Raw genomic sequence first — 10,379 nt, forward strand, 5'->3', positions numbered from 1 at the left:
TCCAAATCCACACTGTAAGTTAATTCAACACAACCCTGTGTTCTTTCTCTCCAGACAAGGCCCACAAGAAAAATGAAAGAGAAATTTCAGGCGAGAATGGTTTAACCACTGAAAACGCTTGCTCCTGCAAAGAAACCAATGCTGCTATTCCCTTCCCCACCCCAAGCCCCTAACCCTGCCAATGTTTATGCAGGGGGCCTTCTTTCAGACCATGACTTCCCAAGTACTGTCCCATGTAACTCAGTGGATCTGCATTTATAGCTACACCCATGATCATTTTCACATGTACGAAGCTGCACGTTGGAGTTGAAGAACCAAATTCTAAACATCCCTATATGTCCATGCATCTTCATAGAGATGTAAAATCTCTAATAAGCTGTAAATATCTCCAATTCTGTAACACAAAATCTAGGAAACTACCATAAGTTACTCCACAGAGCTTTTAAAGGTCTCTTTCAAATGCCCTAACATGTTGTGCTAAATAGGCTACCTACCTCAAATTGCATAAGCACAGAATCACCAGGTAATAAATGATCTCCTGTGCGCTTTTTCCTTTAAAATGCAGCAACACATGTGTAAACAGACTCTCTACTGCTTAGGTTTCCTATTTAAAATACATCAAATGTATAATCGAGTCTACTCTATCCTTCTTTCAGGTAGCACAAAGAATTTTGAGATTAAAAAAAAAAAAAGAGGATACCCAAACATGCTGCTTCTTAGAGCCTCTTTTTGAGTTGCTGCTACCAGACAACTGTTTGTAAGAATTCTGGTGATCAAAATCAACTTTCACAGAAGACATTTAGGGCACCACTTCAAGCGTTGCTGTATTCTGTCAACTGAGATTTAAAAAAAACGTTATGGGACACAAAATGACTGTACTCAAGATTGCACTGAATGCAACAGAAAAACCTGAGCATACAGGTAAGTAACTCAGCAGCCTAATTCTGCTGAAAAGGCTTCCCCTGAAATGGCTTCATCTTAAATAAAGATTCTACAAAGAGATCAATCTCAGAACGCCAGAGTTCCCTGCATCATTCTTAACAGCTTAGAGACCACTTTCTTCCCATGTTTAGGTGCCTGAGCTTAAAGCGTTCATGTTTCTTGCAACATGCTTGGCAATAACATTTTCTTCCCGTTTTTACTTTAAGTGACTACTACCTGTATATCAAATATACAACCTATTTGGGGAAGCCCTGGATTTTAACTGTAAAAAGAAGTTCAGGCTAACACATACTCAAAGTACAATTCTAAAATTTCTAAAAGATGTTGAAAGAAGCTTTATCTTGCAGAATTAGTAAAATGAACTCAAATACCAGATGGGCAACCATGAGCCAAAAGGGCATGCCTACCAGTTAAACGGCTTTGCAGACACCCTAGTCAACCTGCCCTTGAACACGCAAGCACGGCATACACACCGCAGCCCTGCTAAGCCCTCAGGTCTCCTGTGACATTAATGGTAATTCTCTGGTTTTGTCCGAAGCACGTCTTCTCCAATCACAAGATTCTATTTGCCTCTCTTTGGGATTTCAGGACTTGATAGCTCCTGTGGTCTTTTCACACCTTCACTTGCAGTCCCTAAAAGTTCTTAAAGAAATCCTTGACAGGGAACACCTGCATTTCTTAATACTGATTTTCACCTCATCTCTATTACGTATCCCCTCCACATGACGTTCCAGTGTTTCTGAACATCAGTGACATGACCCAACTTTGGCAGCAGCAAATTTCCTTAGCCTATTCTTCCTTATTGTACTTATTTACCCAGTTTTCCCCCACCTCCCAATCTGTATATTAATTAACTTCAATTAATTTGGCTCCTGACTTTAGGGTAATTTTCAATTTCCTCTCAGAGCTCTGTTAGCCCTCTTTGATGCCATACTTTTACATCATCTTTTCACTTATTGAAAATACAGGCACAGGATTTACTTGAGTTCTTTGACTTTACCTAAGTTTCATAAGAATTATCTTCTATTTATTACACTCTTTAAAAGTTTCAGCTGTAACTTCAGGCTATGCTCATTTCTGACGGCTCATTTTGCTAACTAACCCCTTTTCTATTTTCTGAGTAATTTGTACACTGAAAATCCACTCAAAATAGGGTATTGTGTTTTACCTGGGACTAAAGCCTTCCTACAAATTCCTGCCACCAAATGATCGGTAATACAGTTTCTTCTATTGAAGGTGAAAAAATTCTGCTCCCATCACCAATGAGAAGTTACCAGTTCAACCAGTAACAAGTATAATAACTTATCTCATAGTAGGCCCATACCAGTAGCAAATAAAATCCCAACACATAATCTCATATCTATTTTACATAGCTGCCTAACCTGTAGAACTATTAAATCCAAAGTTATATTCTGAAAGTAGCTTTTGTAATATGCTCTGTCTCCTAAAATCAATTCTTTATTCATCACTCTTTTACTGGCTCTCAACTACTGGTGAAAAATTCAATGACCACATCCAGGATTTCATCTGGCCCACATCTACTACTGCCATCTTTAGACTAATTCAGTGTGAGCACACAAATTATTTGTTTAAGACTGAAAAAATATAACAACCCCGTGTTAGCTGTTACAGTCACCCAAGGACAGTTTGCTATAAATCTGCTCTTCCATTTTTCACGATGTAGCCCCTTCCCCAGACCAAACCACAGAGGGAAAACAAACTGCCTCACTCCTCTTCAGCAGCTTTGATGTAGCTTAACTGAAAATCCTTCAAGGGTCCCTTAAACAGGTAATTTCTTCCCAGCAAATAGCCAACCCCAGATCTTCTCCGCACTATCAAAATTAATGCTACTTCTGGTGAAAATCTGTGGTGGTTGTCATGGAAATGTTCTACCCATCTTTTCTTTCCTAAAGATAGCATAGTGTTTTCCTTCACGTTTTGGATACTCCTGTCAGAGACAAAAACCTCTGGCGACCTTGGTGAGGAGTTTTCATGGAGCGTGCTCCCAGGTTTTTATGCATGCCGCACCACTCAAGCCCCATATGACACTTCCTTCTCCTCTGTTTGACTGCCATGAAAAAATGATTTTTAGTAAAACTAAAAAAAACACCATCTCTTCCTGAATGCCTGCATTTCCCTAAAGAAACAACGATCCCTAAATTTTGCGCTGATCACGACAAGTACCCTACCAAACGTGGACGTGTTCTAAGCACACGTCTAGGAGAAAGGAAAGGTACCGCACTTCTCCTTGCTCATCAAGTCGAAGAAATTCAGAGGCACTGGCAAGATGGAGAGTCACTTACTGCGACGACCTACGTTGTCCCAGTCAATCATCCGGACAGGAGCAAAAATGAACTCCCTGCCTTCTTCAATCAGGTATCACTGTCACCAGGTTTAAGGGCTTTGCCAGAAGGCATACCATGTGACTAATGCTCTTGAATAGCCCACGCGTCAGAAGAATCCAGATGTGAAATTAAAGGTCCTTACAAATCAAGACCTGCGTAATGGTATATCTTACCCAGATGACTGAAAATATGCTAATATTGAAGACTGCTAGAGACAAACTTTCCTCCCTTGGCATTAGGGGTGGGAAGAAGAAAAAACGCAGCTCGGAAGTGTAGACCTGTACAAGAAGTTCTACCTTCCAAAAGAAATATATCAGAAGAGGAAGAATTGAAAATGAAGTTGGACAAGGAGATCGAAACAAAATGATGTAAGTGAAAAAAAAAAGTTACCTTGAAGATCTATGATCCAACACACTATTGGTGTGCGCTTCCTAACAGAGGCAGTTGTCAGAAGGAAAGGACTCACTGCAGGCACGCTTGTGAGCTCGACTGTACCATCACACTGCTGTCTGCTTTAGGCTGCTGCCAGAGAGACAGTGAAAAGACACGAGAGCCGCTGTCAGCCCTAAAAGGACAACCCATGTTGGCACTGTTGAGATGGAACTCCGAGCAGTGAGAGAAGCTGGAATTATTCAAAGTAAAAAATGATCCAGCTATGCTGTGAAACCTTGACTTCCAAGGAGATTTTTGTTTGTTTACTGGCTCTGCCATAGGTCTCCAGACCGTCCGGAGAATTAAAGTTTCCTCACAATCACGCTTCTTGACATCACGCCCAATACGTACAGCACAGCCTGGACAGACGTTTGAGCAATTCACTGAGCTCTGATTACAGGATGCATCATCTTCTGACACTCTCAGTCAGAGACTAGAAAACCCAGCCACTTTTAAAAACTACCCTGAAAGCAGCACTTGGTCATTCATTACTCTCATCAACACACTCCCTACAAATCCAACATTTTGGCCACAAATAGTCTGTGGTTTTTCGTCCCCTAGGAAGTATAGATTCTGGGAAGTCCTAATTTGCTTTTTGGCAGTTCTAAGGCAAGAAGTTTGGGATGCTAACAAAAGTATTTAAATCCTGTGAAAGCAAACCATCTGCTTTCTTGGAGGTGACCAACAATAGAAGGTGTTCATAGTAAAACCATTAATAATATGGGACAGAGAATGATAAAAAATATCACTTGGGATTAATGCTATTTCCCTGGAAAAACTTCTAGAGCAACATCCTACATTTGCATCAACCTAGCGAGATGAAAACACATCCACCAGGAATCTACATTGTTGACAGTGTTATCTGAGAGGAAAACAGAAAATAAAGATCAGCAGACTGACTTCTCTCTTTGCTGCTTGAAAAAATGGCTCAACCACAAACATTTTGGTGAGGCTGTATCTGCTGCTTTTACAAAATTATTTGACAAAGCGTACTGGGTCACAACAGGGGTCTATGGGAATGCCCATCAGCAGAAACACCTGTATCAGCTGAGGGACAGGGGTGTGACTTCCTTATTTCAAACGCCTTCAGACTCCTGTAAAGCTCAGGACATCCAGAGGAAAGGATATTTAACTATCTCAAGTACAAAAAACTATTGTTCAAGAACAAGACATGACTTCTAAAACTTTTGCTTAGCTTTCTCTAAGTGTAAAATGTGATTGGGAAACATGTCTCAGGCACTATAAAATTAACAGTTACAGTATTTGTAAAGACAGGCAAAGGAAGTTTTGCTGGCGATATATGAAAACCTAGCACGAACGAGGAAACAAAACAACCACATGAATTCCATTTTCTGTGGCTTGGGAATGCTGCAGCAGCAGGCCTGAGCACTATTCACTAGTAGGAATGACAGGCTTCAGTTCATGCAGAATAGCAGGGACCCACACTCTTAGGGCAACCATCACAACAGTGGAGAAGAAACAGCCACCACCTCCCGCTGTCCAAAAGGCCAGAAGACTAAAGAAGCTCCAAATGTAACATAGGAGTGTCATAGCTGAACATGGATGCAGTATGTAGCCTTGAAAGAGGGTTCAGACTTTTAGGGACTTGCTGTCAAATCTGGAAGAAGGGGATTTATTCACAGAATTACTGCCCACCTCCATACCTTTCAAATCTGCTTTATTTTTCAGGCTTCCTAGTCCTCTCAGGTTTTTTCCATGCTCAGCAGTAGGCCTTAATTCACAATTGTTTTATAAACTTGTCAAACAGCAAATCAGGTGCTAAACCACCTAATCTACAGCAAGTTTGGCATGTTCTAGTTCTAGGACACGTAGCAAGTTGGACTGGTATTTGCCTAAAAATGAGAACAATCTTAAAACTTAAGACAATGCAGGGCCTGAAAAGACATATAATTTTGCGCAATATGGAACATATTACAGACAAAATGAAAAACTCATTATTAACTGTTGCTCAAAAGCAAACAAAAGAGAAATACACTGTTATCTGGACAATGCTGAGGACACGATGTCAAGTTTGTTGAGATGTTACACTTCAACAGTGTGAGCTCATCTTCCACAAAAGAAAAAAGGGCTGATAAGATGGTTAAAATAAACCACCACCGTATCAAAGGTACTTCTGCAAAATGAAGAAAAATTAAGAAAAAAAATCAATAAAATATTATACAGAATAAATCCAACACTTCACTACAGATTTACTGTCATGGAGGTATTTCCAAGATGTTTTGAGTTCCACATTTTTAAACATCCATTTTGAATGAAGAAGGCAGCAGGTACACCTTTCAAAGTTCCAGAAAGCCTGTAACTGGAGCAAGAAAGCAAAAATCCTGACTCTCAAAGTCAGGTCAACTTATAAAGAAAACATCTTCAAATTTCTTACTTGAGCCTTTCTGATTTGAGTTGCAAACACGAAATTCCTTTACCGCATTCAAAGTCACTGCAGTGCAATGAATCTGTTTAAATGAGAGAAAACCTCACCCTGATTTCTGTAACTGCACAGTTCACAATCAACCTGGAATCAAAAAGTTGCCCACAAGTCATAAAACAAAGCAGCTAGTGGTGGGGAATCAAACTTTTCAGCCACCCAGGCTTATACTAATATTAAAAAAAATAACCTTACATTAATGTGTCCATCTGCACAAAGTAACAGAAGTGATTACTGGTGGTGGGGAATTAAACTTTTCAGCCATCCAGGATTATATTAATATTAAAAAAAAATAACCTTAATGTGTCTATGTGCACAAAGTAACAGAAGTGATTACTCCTGTGTGCCAAACTAAAAAGTAACCTGGGTTTCGTTTAAAGCTGAGATTCATTTGTATTTGGACTAAGATTACAGCACATCCTCCCTGCACTTAGAGAATGAGCTGACCCACAGCATATTTTCTGTAAGGTCGTATCTAATATCCAGACCGCCTGAAAAATAACAATCATCTCTGTCATTTCACAGCCCTTATCTGTCAGAAAAATCAATCATCCTAACATTTCTAACATCCTAACACGCTCTGAGCATTCTTTAGAAAGGAACAAGAGTACACCTTTCAGCATTTATATCATGAAAATAAGAAATGCCAGATACTTTGAAACAAATTAGGTTAAAAATAAACTAAATTATGAAGTTGACTTTGTAGTTTCAAGCAATTTTTGTTTGAGGTTGTGAAGATCAGGAGGCACTGAAACCAAACCTACCTCATGCTTCCCCTGGTGACAAATATGCCTTCAAAAAAACGTCCTGGTTGCTGTGACTCAGCATTATGGAAGATATGTGTGCAAAAGCACAAAATAACAGTAAGTCAAAACCCTACTGCTACCGTACTAGCTTTGGGCATCAGCAACAAGGACAGTCACGTAATACTGATTCACAGACACCTGGTTTTCCTTTCTGGTCCTTCCTCAATACAAAGAAAAGGTGAAAAGGTAAAACAAGAACACACAGGCGGTAAAAGAGGCTGCATCTTTGAAGAGGTAATCTCACCCTGCTCCAGACAAAGAACACATCCCAACAATCCAATATTAATCACAACATTATTATCTGACTTTACTTAAAGGTAAGCTGTGGTCTGTGTGTCACCAGAAGGCAGCTTATTTGCCAAAATGACATAATCAGATATCAACAGGTGAATTTGCTTTCAAGTGTAAGCTTAGCACTAGATTTGGTAGCCTTACAATGCCTTGTTTGGAGATAAATGCATCTTTAGCCACAGGACATCTATTTCTAAAAATCAGTGCATCACTTCTGTATAAACTCAACTTTACAGCCAGACTGCAGAAAAATAAAATAAAATAAAAAAATAAATAAAATAAAAAATAAAATAAAATAAAATAAAATCTATGTGTCAAACTGGTTCATTTCTCACAGAACGTATGAATCCTGCTCCTGAACCTGGCAAGCAGTCTGAACTACCAAACGAAAACAGAAAAAGAGAAAATAATTACTCTAGATCATAAGGAAGCTTTCAGCAGCTGGTGACTAGCTAAATCTCAAGTCTTATGGCACACTCTTAAAACTCAGAGTCTATGACTCTCTATATACATCCAGCAACACAGTGGTATTTCTTTCAGTTTTAATACTTGTAGCTTCTGCCTCCCCTCAACACTAAGCACTAATTATGTCTCAAGAAAGTATTCACTTTATCCCAACTTAAGGTTTCTTCTGTGTTACTGAATTCCATTTCCTCCCATCTTACACAAATGGATCAACAGAAGTTACAATGCAAAGTCCAACTTAGCATCACTTCCTACCACTTTTTCATACCCTCCTCCTCCTAACATTCTTTTTACACCAGTTCTGGTGAAAGGGAATTTACTGTCACCTGCCTTAGACTCCCTCTACTTTTTAGCCTCAAAATTAAGTACTAAGCCTGCACAAAGTTTAATGCAGCTCAAGACATTCATGAGCTGGCATAATATAATTTCCAGTCCTACTGTTTTACAGATATTCTATTAGAGGTTTTTATTTAAACCTACCTTTGCTGTTTTTTCAGAGTTTCTCTACCTTCTCCAAAATACTTTAAAAGCACTGACATTTACACAGGCCTTGCACCCTACTGCTGGCAACTTGTATCTGGAAAACCCCACATTCAGTTTTGGAAACAACAGAGAGCAGTTTAATCCATTACTTGCTTGACAGACTTGAAAAAACGTAGCAGACTAAGGGTGGATTTTTTTCTTCAGAGCAGAAAAAAAAAAAAACGACATATTGCTGCCCCTCATCTCTGCACTTTACATCAGCATTTTTTTCAACAGTATTATTATATTATTTGAACATGTACTTCCACTAGGTTTTTGCCCCCCTCTTAGTATGAAGCTGGATAACTTTCGCATCAGTTCAGCTTCCACTCTTGTTCTCTGAAAAAAAAGAGATGATCTGGTCTTTCTCGCTTCTTTGTGCATTACACCATTCCAGAACCCCCTATTTAGATATTTCAGCCACTCACAACGTTTCATCAAGTGAGTAATTCCTTTAACATCTTATTTTTCTTGACTTGCTCATAGCCTACCAGGGTTCTTCACACCCCTATTCCCTTTGGACTTTGAAGTATTTAAATGAACCCATTACATGTAGCTTTTTGATGCTGCTCTTCTATTTCCCCTTAAGTTTCCAATTTACACTGAAATCCCTAACCCTAATTCACATTTTTTGTTCTTTTTCATATGCTATATTTTATGCTTTTTCACACAGACTTTTTTCCCATTTTTCTGGAGGGCACTAGTTTAAGTCCATTAACCTCTCACCCTTTGCCACAAAGTTATGTTTTTCAACCTAACAACTTCTTTACTGTTGCCTTTAAAGATACAGTTTCCTTTTGTGTTCTTAAGGGTAGGAGTTAAATCCCCCATTTGCCCCCTCCAGGACTTGTAAAACACTTCAGAAGAAAAATTCCACAGTCTTGTGGAGAGACAAACAGAACGATACCAAAGCAAGCCTGCCAGATACAGGACAGGCTAAAACAAAACATACCATTCTGTTCACTTTAGCTTATTCAAGGGAAGGGAAAAAAAGGGAGAAAAGAGCACTGTATTGAAACTCTGAAGTTGAAATAAGACTATCAAACAATCTCGTTAAATAAACATTTACACTTAGAAGTCTCTATAAAGACCCTTTTAGAAACTGCTACAAAGTCTGACTGTAGTGCAAATGCACTTAAAAGTCTCTTTGGTCAGTGCTACTGACATGGGTAGTTGCTGCCTTTCCCTTTCTTAATGGACTAAACTGGGACTTCCCCAGGAACCAGCATTCAGCTGAATATACAGGACCACATGAGACAGCCAGCTTTGGACATCCACGGAGTGGGAAAATAACATAAAACCAGCGGATGGCCCACTGACAGCAAAAGGTAAACATCCTGGCGCAGTGTCAAAATGAGATGAGATGTTACAAAGACTCCGCTCAGAAGTTTATACAGAGAAAGGAAAACATATCCACAAAATACAGCTGTTGTGGGGGCTTGGGAAGCGCAGCATCATTGCATCTGTTTGCAAGATTATGACGAGGGAATCCACACCGAGAAAAACCTCTACCTCGCGTGTCATCTTACGTTACCACTCCTCAACCCACTCTGCGTTTTCCCTGTGCCTATGGGTATGTCTGGAGGGTAATTAAAAGGTGCAACCACAGTTCAAGCAGAAACCAACTTGTTTTCAACGAGCTAGTTCACATGTCAATGCACGTGGTGAACAACATAATGAAGCTACAATGAAAACAAACTAATCTTTGGTGTATCTGCCCTTCAACTATTAATTTACACAGTGTTAACTGTTCTATTCTAACTATGAATTGCCAGAGTTACAGAGAAAATAGTTTTAAAACTAACTAGCTCCTAGGAATAAAGTTGTGATCCTGTTTCTGGACAGCCCCCAGACACATGCCAACTTTGTTAAGCAGTCAGAGCAGAAAATACGCCAGCAAAACAAAAAAAAGAGAAGCGACAGCCTGAATAAAGGATAAAGGGACTATTAAACACAACCATTCAGCACCATCTGGGAATTCTGCAAAAACAGCAGCCCAGTATTTTCACAGCTCATGACGTATCTGAAAAGCCTGGAGTTTCAGTTTTCGTGAAACGCCCTCAAGAGGCAAAGCTTCAAATCATCATCGCATGTATTCTTGTACGAGCGCTACAAATTTCAAGATTATGAATGGGA

Source organism: Eurypyga helias, unplaced genomic scaffold, assembly GCF_000690775.1.
Source record: "Eurypyga helias isolate BGI_N326 unplaced genomic scaffold, ASM69077v1 scaffold13345, whole genome shotgun sequence".
Lineage (NCBI taxonomy): Eukaryota > Metazoa > Chordata > Aves > Eurypygiformes > Eurypygidae > Eurypyga > Eurypyga helias.